This window comes from Bactrocera dorsalis, chromosome 3 (genome assembly GCF_023373825.1).
Source record: "Bactrocera dorsalis isolate Fly_Bdor chromosome 3, ASM2337382v1, whole genome shotgun sequence".
NCBI classification, from domain to species: Eukaryota; Metazoa; Arthropoda; class Insecta; order Diptera; family Tephritidae; genus Bactrocera; species Bactrocera dorsalis.
Genome location: NC_064305.1, coordinates 50669037 through 50685384, shown reverse-complemented (window position 1 = coordinate 50685384; position 16348 = coordinate 50669037). Strand labels below are relative to the sequence as shown.

The 16348-nt window shown below is 36.6% G+C and overlaps 1 pseudogene; it reads right to left on the bottom strand.

Moving 5' to 3' along the window:
- Positions 1–1954: 1954 nt before the first annotated feature.
- On the bottom strand, positions 1955–11701 carry LOC125777611 (uncharacterized; annotated as a pseudogene).
- Between the last annotated feature and the right edge of the window lie 4647 nt (positions 11702–16348).

Genomic DNA, 16348 nt, shown 5'->3' with positions numbered 1-16348 from the left:
AAAATAAACATTTATATTAAAACTATTATAGTTACACTATTAAAATTCATTTTTGTTTATACATTCTTAAATCCTACAACATTTTTTTTAAATTATTATTTATTTGGATTCGTTCGTTTCCTCCACAGCTTTTCGCTTCCTGTATTTCTTTTGTTTGTACCTATGGTGGCTCATCTCGATGGACTTCCGAATTTGTTTTTCGAAATTCGCCAGTCCACAAGTAACGAAAGAATCTAATAAATTATAATGAAGAGACAAATTAAAACACATCCTCTTAACTAAATATGTATATATTAAATTTACCATGTAATATGTTAGATGCCAGTAGAAATTTCGATAGGGGTTGTTTCCCTCCTCTACCGTCCCAGTTACACAAAAACAAAAATTCGTCAGTGTATATACAGCTATGGACAGAGAAATAGCTCATCTTTAGTATGCATTATATTAATTGTTATCCCATAAAAAATTAAGAGATAGTCGTACATATTCTTATGCCATTTTTGTGCTGTTATTCTCTGTTTTTACAACTCCACTAAAAAATTCCGTTATCCCTTGTGTTTATTTGTTTTTGTTTTATTTTACTCAATCTGCATGCTATTCCGTTGGACACCAAAATAGCGCACTTTTGTTTTCACCGTCAACTAAGACAGTTACTGTTTAGTGCTTTCAATAAATTCTTTTTAATTGCACTTAAAAATATAATTTCTTTCGTTAAAATCGTTATTGTGGAAGAAAATGGGTAGAGGACCTCACTGCTCACTTGAAAAAAAAATTATTTGGGACCTTTATCGAAAAGGAAAAAAACAAACCAAAATTGCAGAAATTCTAGATTGTTCTAGAAAGATGGTGTATAACGTCATCAAATGTATTAGTGCAGACCCAAATATGCTATTTAGGAAGAAAATGCGAAAGATGCCCCCACGAAAAACAACAGCCCATGCGGACAAAGTAATCGTCAAAAATAGTAAGCTTGATCCTTTCAAGTCCTCTCGAACAATCGCGGCGGAAATAAATGAAGAATTTGGCTTGAATGTATCAAGCAGGCTTATAAGAAGACGACTTAATGAAAATGATTTATATGGGCGCGTCAGCAGAAAAAAACCACTACTGTCGCAGAAAAATATTAAAGCACGATTGTCATTTGCAAATGCCCATACATGCAAAGGTGTAGATTTCTGGAAAAAATCTTGTTTTCTGATGAGACAAAAATTAATTTGATTGGACCTGATGGGAAGACATTTGTTCATCGAGAAAAAAACCAAGCATACAATCCCCGGTACACTACAAAGACGGTAAAACACGGTGGAGGTAACTTGAAAGTTTGAGGAACGTTTTCTTGGCGTGGAGTCGGACCATTAGTAAGAATAACCGGTAATATGGATAAGTTTTCTTATCTGGAAATACTAAGGAATACAATGGAGCCATATGCCTTTGAGTTCATGGCGCTAAACTGGATATTTATGCAGGATAACGACCCAAAACATACATACAGCCAAAGTGGTGAAAGATTGGTTTTTCAAAGAAAAAATTGCAGTTCTTGATTGGCCGGCACAAAGCCCTGACCTTAATCCCATAGAAAATTTATGGAACGATGTTAAGGTTAAGGTTGGGCAAAAAAAAAATTTAAGAACTGCAATGAACTTTGGGAAGGAATACAAGAAGCGTGGAACTCTATTCCTTTGGAGAAATGCCAAAGGTTGGTAGAAAGTTTGCCTCGTAGGTGTGATGCAGTTTTTAAAAGTAAAGGCTATTCTACAAAGTACTAGGCAGGTAAATAATTGTACAAACTAAGTTAACTCATTTTTAAATACGACGTTCTTTTTTGTTGCAGATCAAGGAAAGTGTGCTATTTGGGTGTCCCGTTAGTGACATGTAAAAATTGTGTAAATGTGTTGGAGTTTCGGTCACGCAAGTTTTGCTGGGAAGTGCTAAATAAATACTTACCCATATACATACATAAGATCAAACAAAACAAAACAAAAAATATATATATACATACACTGACGGACAAAAGTTTTGGCACAGCTGATGTTGGTTCCTTCAGTGGTCTGTAGTTCTGTAAATTTAAAAGGTAGGTTCAAATAATGTACTGTGTACAAGCATTACATAAACGAAATTAAGCACAGTGATAGATAGTATAAAGATGAGTAAATGACTAGTACATTATTTCAACCTTTCTTTTATATTAACGGATCTAAGAAGAACTCAAGAAATAAAAACCCACTGTGCCAAAACTTTTCTCCGTCAGTGTATATATGTATATGTATATACATGTACATATATTAACACCCCTATTCTGAGCACTTGACAAATTCAACATATTTCTAAGTTGTCAAATTTTTAAATTTATCAAGCAGTTGGTATTCTGTGTCTGAAATAAAAAGCTATTTTCTTTATAAGTTGTTAAGATGTCAAATGCTCTTGACAGCAGTGCTCGTTACGAATTAAATATCAGATTGTGCATCTTGTTGTGAAAATGGAAGATATTTTACTTTTGTTATTATTGTTAAACGAAGATGAAAATTGTGAGAATAGGAATCGCGCGCGGCATTTAAAAAGTTTAAGCGACGATAGTAATCCATTTTCTTTGAGCAAGAATACCTTTGTGCAAAATTTTCGATTAACTCGTGAAATTTGCCGCCGCCTAATTGATGAACTGGCCCCACATGATAATCAGAAAACGTCACTACCTTTAACTGTAAGGGTTCTAGCAGCTTTGAACTTCTTTGTCAACTTGCCCATGAGTCAGTCATCCCTTTCGAGAAGTGTGCGAGCTGTAGCAAAACTTATTGTGAAGGTGAAGGGAGGAGAAATAAAGTTTCTCAGTTCAATAGAGGAAGAAACTTTTATAAAAACGGGGCAAGTATTATTGTAATACAAATAATAATATGCTAATTTACCTACGAGAACATCTCATTCGTCAGCATACTAATACGTCTGAGCAACAACGGAGAGAATCTTGGCTTCTTGGCGATCAAGGTTATCCTCTAGAACCGTGGTTTTAAACACCAGTGGGAGCACCTAATATCCATAAAGAGCAAAAATACAACAAATTACATGGTTCTGCAAGAAACTGCATAGAGAGAGCATTGGGTGTTTTAAAATCTCGCTTCAGATGTTCTACATTATTCACACGAAACTTCCGCTTTGTTTGTTAGTACTTGCGTTATATTGAATAACATAATGACGAAAGCAGGCATTACGTTCAACGAAATAGATGACGGGGTTGCAGAAGACTTCGATTCTCCAATTAATGATTATAACTCTTCACAGTACATGCGCGAAGGTGAAAGAACAAGATCAAGATATATATCAACTCTTTAGTTATATGTATATATACAGAAGCCAATTCATATACTTATGTACATATGTATATAAATGTTCTCACAATTCGACTTTCGAAATACACTACTTACTTCCATTATTTATTTATTTATCCTTTTTGTTAAAAGAAAACAAATTGAAATTTGCATTGCATTTTTTTTTATTCCAGTTATTATAAAACAAAAGAGCAAACTTATTAAATTCAATAAATATTAATTAAATATATTACACATACGTTATTTTAATTTTAATTAAACTTAAAAAATTATTTTACATTATTAGTAAACGATTTTATTAGTTCTGTTATAGAATTAGTTAGGCCTTGAATGGCCTGCATCATTTCACGATGCTCCCATCGCCTCTCCTCCTCAGCAGCATTCCTTTTTGGTATATCAGCTATCAAAGTGCTGATAAGCTTATTTCGTGCCTTTCGTGATAGCACCGAAGTTGAAGCATCCTTAAAAGAAAAAAACGTAATAAGAAATTGCAAAAAAAGTATATATTTTGTAATTATATCATAATGAAAACTTACCTGGTTTTCCAAGCTAAGATGCGTAGATGGTGTCGATGGACTTGCTGGATGGTGTTCTGGATTTGGGGTTGCATCTACCTGACTGCATAATTGTAGAGGACTACCCATGGGTGAAGAAATTGCACATTCATCCGTTTGCTCAATTGGCGTTAAACTAGGCTTTGTACATTTTGTACCCCATCTACAGCAGCCGAACCGAATGTAGACAAAGCCATTTCTTCAAAGTTCGTCATCGGTTTGGAACTTGGACCTCCACCTGTGAGCCTTTGGTTCATTTTCAACCGCCTTGCACGAGTGCGCAGTTGGCTTTTCCAAACGCCTAACGTCTACAAATTAACACAATATAATAAATAAACGAAACATAAACTAAAATGTTACCTCTTTCCATTTTGCAGCACTTCGTGTTGGTCCTCTGCACGAATTAAGCTCATCTGCCAGCTGCTGCCACAACTCCTTCATCTGTTGAGACGTTTTTGGGCAAGTTTTCCCCGTACCCATTTCTAAATGTGCTTGGCAAAACGAAACATATGCCTCCAGTTGCTCGTGCGTAGCACTATCGTGTTTGGGTTTACTACCAAATAAAAGTTAAATTATAAATTTTGTTAATAATTAAAATTTGAAAACTTACGTTGCAGAACAGTCCTTTTTAACGAATAATTTGAATAGAAATCAGCTGTTTTCTATTTACATTATTTTGTTCAGCATACGTGTGGGGGAAGCTTTACGAATTGAAGCTTTTACTTTTAACAAGATTGCCACAGAATACCAAAATATATCTCGCTTGATAAATATTTGAGTTAATTGTCAATATTTTATTAATTTGTTAAAAGCACAGAATAGGGGTGTAAGTTACAGTTAAAAAAAAAAAAAAACAGTTTTCTGAACTGTTCAAAGTGCCGCAAAGTTAAAATACCGGTAAGCGCAAAAAGCGTTGCAATCACCCGTTGCTGCGGTAATTACTTTGCTGCCTTCAATCTGCTGCTGCCTTCAGTCGCTACTGCTATCCCGCCGCTGCTCTTATATCTCCGCTGCTGCCTTCACGTCGCTGCTGCCGTCAATCCGCTGCTGTTTAAGTAGTCGTGGGAATGAGATGCCGCTGCATCCTATGCCAAAGGGACGTGAACATCGGCAAACAGCCGACGCACCAGGTAACGAGTGCGAATTATTGAAAGTGGTGCAAGCAAAAAAAAAGAAAACAATACTAATAAAATTGCAAACGCACACTTTCAGTTTTTGGCTCTCCCTTTTCACATTACACGCCTATTTATACATATTTATATATATGTATATATACATACATCGTTTTCTACATATATTATATACACTCGGCGAAAAAAAACCCACGCAGTCGAAAATTTTCTAATATTCCTATTTTGAACTGTCACTATTTGCTCTAAATTCACTACGAGGTGTGTTCAAAAAGTATCGCAAATTTTGAATTTTCGCGGGTTACGTACATATGTATGTATATTCGAATTTCGAATTTTTTGTGGCGTTATGTTAGTACTCATGTCTCTCACTTATGCCGACAAGCTCGGTCATTTTGAATGTTAATTTAATTGTTGACAGCTGCTTTGCTTGCACGTGTTTTGGATCGTCTTCGATTTTTACCTATCAAAAAAATTGCACCACGATAAGGCCCCTGCTTACATATCGTTGCTTGTGCGCGAATTTTTGGCCAAAAACAACACACTAATGATGCTGCAGCCACCGTATTCCCCAGATCTGGCCCCCTGTGACTTTTTCTTGTTCCCTAAACTGAAGAGGCCCACGAAAGGAGGACGTTACGCTTCTCTTGAAGAAGATAAAAAAAATGATTTTTTGAAGTGCTTCGAGAAACCGTTGGCACAAGTGTATAATATCTTATGGGGATTACTTTGAAGGGGACAAAATAGATATTCATGAATAAATAAATAATTTTTGAAAAAACACAAAATTCGCGATACTTTTTGAACACACCTCGTATTTGTCTTATTAAGCTGTTTTGTCATGTGACTACATTATTTTACCTTTATTTTTAAAACCGTTAGCGTCCCCAAGTGTTTATCACAGAATTTGCGGTTTTTTCTTTTGGATCAGTTGTGAAAACTAGTAAAGTTGAACATAGTGGTGTCAACAAAAAAGAAAGCAGAAATCGTAGCTTTATATAAAATAAATTATCCAAAGGTCAAAATGCTCGTGAAATTGGCATAAGAGATAGGAACGTGCGTATTATAATTAAAAATTATACGTATTTTAATTGAAAGCTCGAAAAATAGGGCAGTGGACGTCGGAAAACAGTAAAACCTCGTCAAAAACGACAAATTAAACGGATGTGCATTAATGATCGCTTTTAACATGCTGGAACAATCAATGCAACATTTTACGAAACCACTGTGGTAAAAATCACTACAAGTTCTATACAAAATGTGCTGAATAATCTTGGATTCCGAGCACGACGTCCAGCCAAAAAGCCACTTCTCATTATTCGAATGAAGAAATACCGACTAGATGGGTAAAATTACACAAAACTGGGACTACATCAGATTGGGGAAATGTTATTTTTTCCGATGAATCGAAATTTAATTTGTTGGAACCCGACGGAAATGCCACAGTGCCTCGTAGGAAAGGGGAGCGTTTTTTGGAAAACTGTTGGCCCACCTTAAAGCATTCGCCTTATTTAATGGTGTGGGAGCTGTAACCAAGTTTGGTCTTGGGCCGCTAATTATTCTAAAAAGATCTGTGAATTCCGAAATATAAATTGGAATTTTGAGAGAAGGCGTTTTGCCAACTATTGAATAGCTGTCCGAACACGCCCAAAAAGTTTATTTTCAGGATATTTCAGCCCCTTGTCATAGAACCAAAGCGGTAACCAAAGCACAAAATATTGAAATACTTATATTATATACTAAGAATTTTTTATAGAAAATATGTTATTTTGATTCGTTCGGTATTCTAATCTATATACATATGTATGTACTTATATGTACATATATAATAATCAAACACGTTTTCCGTTGTCACGGCATCACGCGTGAATGGCTGGACCGATTTCACTAACTCTTTTTTTGTTGTACATATTTGTTATTATTTGGAGAAGGTTCTTATGTAAAAAAATACGAAAGTTGCCGGAAAACCCCTAAAAACAGTCCTTTTCTTTTTCCCATATAAACGTTTTATTTTTTATATATATACATACATATATACATATGTATGTAAGTAAAAATGAATGTTTGTTTGTTAGTAACGCTAAGGCTCGAGAACGGCGAAACCAATCTTCATGAAATTTTCAGAAGTTGTTCGCTGTGGATCTGGAAAAGATCCAGTATTAAACGAAGTGATGAAAACCAATATAGCTCATGGACCTTGCGGACACCACAATCCCACTTCGGTTTGTCTGTCTAACAATAAATGCACGAAACACTATCCACTTGCTTTTCTTTCGGAATCGCAAACTGGAAATCATGGATATCCACTCTATCGTCGTAGCTCATCAGACGACCATACAACTTAGAGTAGTGATTATCGAAGTTCACAACATATGGATCGTACTATATTCTCAACTGTTGTCTAATTCACATTCAAAACTCATATCAATGTTTAGTATTGTAGTTTGGTGTAATCAATAAAATACGTTTGTAAGTACGTCACAAAAGGAACCAACTGGCGGTTATTGGTCTTGAACGATACGGTCGATACGTGAACTGCAATAACGCGCTTTGTAGGGTAATTACTTTTGCAATTCATGAACGTTTTTCGACTGTTTCGCAGTTCATTTTGAGAATGGCTAAAGAGTGTTTTTCAACCCAGAAAATACGGTACAGCCAGCGGAAACACTTCCAATAACATTGACATTGACATTGACGAGTTTTTTCTCAACTTACGTTAGTGATTCGTTTGCGAGAACATTGCTCTATTCGGAAATGCCTTGATATTACTTATACATGGAATGCATCGTCGAAGAAATAGTTACGCAGAAAGCAAGGCCAACCAGTAAATTGACATCCAGGTGTGTTCTCAACTAATTGCTTAGGACGAATTTACAAAAAGTATCGCGAATTTTGAATTTTCGCGGGTTACGTACATATGTATGTATATTCGAATTTCGAATTTTTTGTGGCGTTATGTTAGTACTCATGTCTCTCACTTATGCCGACAAGCTCGGCCATTTTGAATGTTAATTTAATTGTTGACAGCTGCTTTGCTTGCACGTGTTTTGGATCGTCTTCGATTTTTACCTATCAAAAAAATTGCACCACGATAAGGCCCCTGCTTACATATCGTTGCTTGTGCGCGAATTTTTGGCCAAAAACAACACACTAATGATGCTGCAGCCACCGTATTCCCCAGATCTGGCCCCCTGTGACTTTTTCTTGTTCCCTGAACTGAAGAGTTAATTGCTTAGGACGAATTTACATAATACACCCGAAAAACGACGATTGCTAATACTCGTACCTTCGGTTGCTATTGATAAATGTACGTGGTTCAATTTCATTTGAGTTATTGCGCACTGTGAATGGTAGAGTGTGTGTAACTTTTTGAGAAGCATGCAAGCAATTACAATTGCTGGAACATGATAATAAATGTAATGAAACGATGGACGATTCGATAGCTACTTCGCATGCCACTGAAGTTCGCACACTTTTCGCGATGGTCATTTCGACATCAGCCTGCAAATCCGCGTCAATTTTGGAATACGAACAAAATTACATTGCCGAAGACATTTTACATCGTATTCGATAAGAATTGGAAATAGGCAAATTTCGGTTCCAGTGGTTTGATATCAATTCCCCCTGCCTTTTGTCAATTCACTTCAACGAAATATGAACTCATCTCGAATGTTTACGCCAAATTTGCCAAATTATCGTAACTACGATTGCATGAGTGCGTGCCAGTTATACGTGGCGTGTTCCTGAGTTGGAAAACCATCTTCTCTGTACATTTACGCTCCGGAATAGAAACCAAAAAATGTTGTTTATCAAACTGCGTTACATTGAAAAAAATTTAAAAAATCGCAAATAAAAGATTTTTAACACAACGTAAATTCAACTTTCTTTTCATTTCAAAACACATAATTTCACGAAGGACAACGTAAGCGGGGTCAGCTAGTGCTAAATAAAAATCATATAAAACATAAAATATGTACATAAATAACTTGTTTAAAAATTACATTATTGTTCATAACAAAATTTACTTCTGTGGTTTGTTATGTGTGTGTTTTAACATTTTTATCTATAACAAGTGTTAAACTATAAATTTTTAATATAAAAATGCTTGAAACATATAATAAATAAAAGTGGTTGACTCTCAAAGAAAAACGATTATCTTAGAATAATATGATTCCAAGTTTTGCGCTATATAAAAGCACTCTGTATAGTGGGTTTTTTTCGCTGAGTGTATTATACACATACATATTATATACATACTAGTATATTGAAGTGAATGTGAAGGGATTTTGGGACTGCGGATGCGCCTACATTAAGGTGGGACCTTTTTGTAAATCGCATAATTTTAAAATTTTAATTCGGACAGTTTTTTCGTATATTATCTCGTGTTTTCGCAAATTCAATTATTGGACAATATTTTTTCGCGTTAAATTTTTAACTGTGCTATTGCTCATTTTGCATAACTCATTGGTTTGGCTTTCATATACTTGAGAATCGATGTTATTTTTTCTCGTTGTCGTAACCGATTCCAAATATATTTGTTGCCAACCTTTATTCCTATTATTGGTTTGGCTTTCGTATATTTGGGAATCGATATATATGTATATTTTTTTTCGTTTTCGTTATCAATTCTTAATATACTATCGCCAACCTCTCTCCAAGTAAGGAGTTGATCGACTTAAAGTCATTAAAACGTCGAAGGACGGTGGCGAAAAATAGTATTTTGCGAATAAAGACGGGTCTTTTAGAAAAAACCATGTCGTTAGATCCCATTGAGTTGGAATGTCGTCTCGATATATTAAACTCACACAGTGAAAAGTTGATGAAGTGTCAATCTAAAATTGAAGAGATTGATGAAGACGACATGGCCCGAGGGGAGTTAGAGGGCATAATTGTAGAAACGAAATCAATAATTAAAAATATTTTAGCCAAAAATAGAACGTCAATTGCCGAAACATCTTTCGTAGCTTCTCACAGCCCAAGGCTCCCTAAAATGAATTTGCCGAAATTCAAGGGAGAATATTCAGAATTTAAAAATTTTATGACTTTGTTTGAGAGCTTGGTTCATAATGATCCAAATATCCCAGACATAGAAAAATTTAACCATTTGGAAACTAGTCTATCTGGAGGGGCTCTGGGAACAGTTAAAGCGTTTCAGATGTCGGATGAAATTTACCCGAAAGCGTTGGCAAGTCTCAAAAAAGTTTATGATAATAAATGTTTAATATTTTCCAATACAATATCTAAACTTTTTGAGTTGCCAACCATCCCAAAGCCATCCGCGCCTTCAATGATTGATGAAGTGTCTGCTGTTTATGACTCTTTGCTATCTCTGGGCGATGAGAAGCAAATAACAAACGCCATTGTAAAGCAGATAGTTATGACAAAGGTTGACTCTGTCACCCGATCCAAGTGGGAAGAGCAACTTGACTACGACCACTTACCATTATGGAAGGATTGCGAAGCAACTTTAAATAGAAGATTTCCGCAGTTAGCAGCGGAAGGAGCATCTTGTTCGAGGACGAAACTCGGAGCCACAGTCAGCATGAGTCACATGAAGCAGCCACACATGGACAGGACAAAATCAGCTTTAATCGCTGCAGATGCAAAGCAGCCAACTTGTCAAAAATGCAAGTCAAAGGAATACCCTTTAACTGCCTGCCCCACTTTGCCCTTATGCATAAATTGCTTGCGTAAGGGGCATTGTTTGATTTATGTTATCAAACATTGACCTCAAAAAAGAACTTGTCATTCCTTACCACTGGTGGGGGGAAATGAAACGCCTTATCTCGAGGGAGAACATATTCATTCTGATTTTATTTCTAAAATGTAAACCTTATATACTATTTTTAAGACTATTGCTCTGAACACATAACGACGACAGACGACAAACGACAAACGAGAGTACGAAAGTAAAATGAAAACAAAACAACGTATGTACACAAAACAACGCAGCTGTCCATTTTGCATGTACACAATTTCGTTGTGGCCATACTAATACCTTGAACTTCAATGAAATTTTAATATTTTGTTCAAAGTTAAATTTTTTATGCAAAAAATAAGTAAATAGGTATATATTTTTGTTTTAAATTATCAATTGTTATTACAAATGATATAATAGAGCTATTTTATGCTTTTATTTGTAAAATAACGTCAAGTTTGTAAGAGCTGTGAATAATTTTACATATTAGTGGCATCACCACTCTTCCTCATCTCTCTTCTTCCATTCTACTGTCGTTCTACTGTCGTTGGCAAATAGGAATTAGCGAGAATGATTGATGTAATATTTGACAGATGTCGTTTGTCGTCTGTCGTCGTTATGTGTTCAGAGCATATCTTAAATAACTAAATATATGCGTATGTGTGTATGTTTATATGTTTGCAGCATAATGTTTATTGCTGCTGGACATGGGGTTGTTTTGAAGTGTACAATTTAATACACATGTGTGTGCGTGATGTTATCTCTTCTGTAAATTGCATTTTTATTATTATTAGATGTGCATTGCATGTAAATGCATTATGTATGTATATACATACATATGTATGTATGTAAGTATATTAATATATAAATAGATATTTATATTTAGTAGAATTTCGGCTTTGCTGATGAGTAAGCATGTTCAATGATATTTGAACAGGCATACTGTGTCCAAGTGCAGAGCGGATCGATGTCGTGTATGCAATCGATCGCATCACACATTGTTACATCAGTACCCGGTTTCCTTCCCCGCTGCATCTCATCCGCAGCCATCAACCACACATGCCTTGCATACAACGAGTATGTCGGATCAGGTAATGTTGGCAACAGCTGTTATTCAAGTGAAGGCCAGTTATGGCGAATACCTGCCTGCGAGAGCGTTACTGGACTCAGGCTCCCAAGTCAACTTTATGACGGAGGACTTGGCACAAAAGTTGCGGATTCGTCGCCAACACAAAACGTTAATCATAATAGGAATTGGAAATTCCAATACGAAAGTGGGGACAAAATTAAGCGCGTTTGTTAAGTCGCGGGTGAATAATTACGAATTTTCGGCGGAATTCTGGATAATGCGTTGCATTTCGGCTAATCATCCAGACCATAACATAAATGTTAATGGCTGGAAAATTCCGCACAATATGAGGGCTGTCCGATAAATAACCGACCTCAACGTGAAGCTAGCGGCACATCTGAAAAAAAGTTTCTACTTCAAATTGTGCATATTATAATAGCTACTCGCCAAAATTTCAGAAATTTATCTTGCGCAATTATCTGTTGACAGTTGTTTTTGTGAGTCTATTTCGGTGATTTCCCCAAAATGGAAAAAATTGAATATCGAGCTGTAACTAAATTTTTATTTTTGAAAGGCAATACGCCTTCACAAATTAAAGATGAGTTGGACTCTGTGTATGGTGACTCTGCACCATCGTTTACCACCGTAAAATTTTGGGCAGCTGAATTTAAACGTGGTCGCAAGAGCTTGGAAGATGATGAACGTCCTGGGCGTTCAAAAACTGTAACCACTAACGATAGCATCGCTAAAGTTCATCAATTGGTACTAGACGACCGCCGGATTAAAGTTAGGGAAATAGCTGAGATTATGAAGATGTCAAAAGAAACTGTTTGTCACATATTAAACCAAGATTTGGGTATGAGAAAGCTGTCCGCGCGTTGGGTGCCGCGTTTGCTTACGCTAGACCACAAACGTGCGCGCATGAACATTTCCAGCGCTCTGTTGGCTCAGTTTAGAGGCAATAAGCCCGATTTGGCGCCGATTGATAACTGGATTCATCATTATACGCCCGAAACAAAAAACCAATCTAAACAGTGGATTGAAAAGGGGGAACCAGCCCCAAAAAAACCTAAAGCAGTGTATTCGGCTGGGAAAGTGATGGCGAGTGTTTTTTGGGACAGCCATGGAATTATTTTTATCGACTATCTTGAAAAAGGAAAAACTATAACAGGAGCATACCACGCATCATTATTGGACAAGCTAAAGGAAGAAATTTCGAAAAATCGGCCACATTTGCAAAAAAAGAAAGTCTTGTTCCACCAAGACAACGCACCATCTCACACCTCAACAGTCGCCATGGCGAAAATCCACGAATTGCGGTTCGAACTGCTTGACCATCCACCTTATTCACCGGATCTAGCACCAAGCGACTTTTTTTTGTTTCCTCAACTTAAAACTGCGCTCGGCGGCCAGAGATTTTCGTCAAATGAGGAGGCAATCTCTTTCGTGAACTCGTATTTTGCAGACAAAGACGCCAAGAACTATTTGGAAGGGTTGCAGAGATGGGAGCATCACTGGGAGAAGTGTGTGGAGTTACAAGGAGACTATGTAGAAAAATAAAAAAAAAATTTTTGAAAAAGTCGCGTGCATCATGGTTAGGTCGGTTATTTATCGGACAGCCCTCGTATTAAGTTGGCGGATCCAGAATTCCATCTGTTAACGGTTGGCCAAATTAAAAGTGGCCCTAATCAACCAACGCTACAGAAAACCCTTTTAGGGTGGGTTGTGTCTAGCAAATATGCCAGCAATCTAAGTCCTCCTCCTTGTGCAACTAGCACATTATGCCAATCTGAAGATGACTTCACGTCAATTAATTCGGTGGTCCAAAAGTTTTGGGCTTTAGAAGAAATACCTTCAGAAACGAATGGCATCAAATTCACACAAGAGCAAAACAAGTGTGAAAAATTTTTCGTGAAAACAACTCAAGTATTGCCTTCAGGACGGCTTCAAGTGAGAATGCCATTTAAAGCTGACCGTAAGTTACTCGGTCACTCTTATGAAACCGCAGTTCGGCGGTTTCAGGCCCTGGAGAGAAGAACGTTGAAAGATACAGAACTTCGTAAAATGTATCTGGACTTTATGAATGAATACAGAGCGCTGGGTCACATGAGCCCAACAAACAATAAGATCCCGAGTAAGCCACACCCTTTCATTCCGCATCAATGCGTTTTAAGACCCGAAAGCACAACAACCAAATTACGTGTTGTTTTTGACGCTTCGAGTCGTACTTCATCTCAAATTTCATTGAATGAACTTTTGATGGTAGGCCCAACCATCAAGAAGTTTTCGTTTACACAAGTACGCTTTAACGGCAGACATTACTAAAATGTACCGCCAAATAATGGTGCACGAAGAAGACAAAAATTGTCAGGTTATTGTGTGGAGAGAGCATCCCTCAGAGCATATTCAAATTTTTCGACTTAACACCGTTACTTATGGCACTGTGCCTGCATCATTTCTCACAACACGGTGTTTACAAATGCTCAGCGATGCTAATACACCTAAATACACACTCGGTTCATTGGCCATTAAAAGAGACTTTTATGTCGATGACTTATTGACAGGATCTGAAAATTTTGAGTCTCTAGATCAGTGGTTCCCAAACTTACTTTGTCTACCGCCCACTTTGAGAATAAATATTTTTTCAGCGCCCCCATTTTTTCACCTATGTATTTAAATACCACTATAACTTCAAATTAATAATTGTGACCTATATATGTTTGTATATTAACGGAGAATTCTAAACGAAACTTTTACTATAACCAGCAACTTGAAACCTGAGCGCAGTAGGTAACATACAATGGCGCTTAGGTCTCAAGTTAACTCTTACGGGCTCCACCTGCCAATAAGAATGATTATTGAAACACTACATACTTTATAGTATTAAAACAGAGAATCTTTTATTAAAAATAAAACTAAAATAATCGATCCATATATAAAAACTAATATGAAGGATGAATCTGATGCTGTTTAATAAGTTTGTTAATATCAGGTTCCAATTTACTCAAGAACAGTCGCAAGTCGCCACGTTAGGTAACAAGCAAACGATTTCTATTTTTAGTAAGCAGTGTTGTCACAGCAATAAATCCACGTTCACACAAATATGACGATGGGAATGCTATCAAGAATCTTTGAACGATTGACCACAATCCAGGGTACAATTGCGAGATCGGTTTTTGTAGCCAAAATTCTTGGTAACCATTTTTGAACTTGATTTTTATTTTCTCGTTTGTTGTCAATTCTATAAGTTCTTCTTCCAGCTGAGGTGACATTGCTGTGTTGACATTTGAAAACGGATCCAACACCCAGTCTGGTATTTCCAAGTTCAAAATGTCCTGGTATCGTTCGGTGAAGTCAATGTGGAGGTTTTCCAAATGTTGGCAGTAGGAAAACAATTCGTCGTTACTGCATGATACTGATAAATTCGGAAAATTGTGTAACTCACGTCTGCCCAGATTCTTTTTGTGTAGAAGCAGTTTGGCTGCGAAAGCAGCAACGACGTGTTTTGTTTTAATTAATTTATCGCCTTGCAGTTGGAGATTCATGTCGTTGAACAATTTATACAGGTCTGTCATGTAAGCTATATCATTCTTTGATGTTATGAGCTTGTCTTGATATTCTGTATCTTTAGTTTCCAAGAGCTCTATAACAGAGTCAAACAGGTTGTAGAATCGAGTCATACAATTGCCTCTTGATAGCCAACGAACTTCAGTATGAAACAACAAACGATTGAAATCCTCGTCATTAGTAACACAAAGCTGGTGAAATAATCTATCATTCAAAGAGCTTTTGCGGATTTTATTGATTGCTTTGATGACATATTGCAGTGATTGAAATAGTTTTTCACTTAAGTTTCTAGCAACTAAATGTTGTCTATGAATAACGCAATGTACCCCAAGGACATCTGGAATTTTATTTTTTAAGTGCGCTATTAAGCCTATCTTAGCCGGAGCGCCATCCGTAGCGATTGAAATAATATTTTTCAAAGGAATCTCTTTCTCATCGCAAAACTTTTCCAATATATTGAATATGGTTTCGCCTTTTGTATCGGTCTCTAAATTTCTAGCAAATAATAGTTCTTCACATATTTTTTCATCTTTAATAAACCTCATGTAAGACAACAACAATGCTTCCTTAGTTGGTAAAGTGGACTCATCGAGCTGAATTGAGAATTGGCTTGTCCTCAGGTGATCGCACAATGATTTTTCAATGTTTTCAGCCATTTCATCAATTCGTCTTTGCACAGGCACGTAGCCAGGGGGGGGGGCTAGAGGGCTGAAGCCCCCCCCCCGAAATAAGGAATCTTTTGAAACTCTTATACACAACTCAGCTCAAACCTATAACAGTCGTACGCAACTACACTAGACGGTGACTGAAAACTTATCAAAAGTCATACTTAAGCGTTGTACAGATCTCCATCTTGATATGGCGAAGTTGGTTGGACAGGGATATGACGGAGCAGCAAACATGTCAGGGCATTTAAGTGGAGTGCAAACCAGGATAAGACAACTGTATCCAAAAGCACGATATGTTCATTGCGCTAGTCACCGATTGAACCTTGCGCTTTCTAATACTAT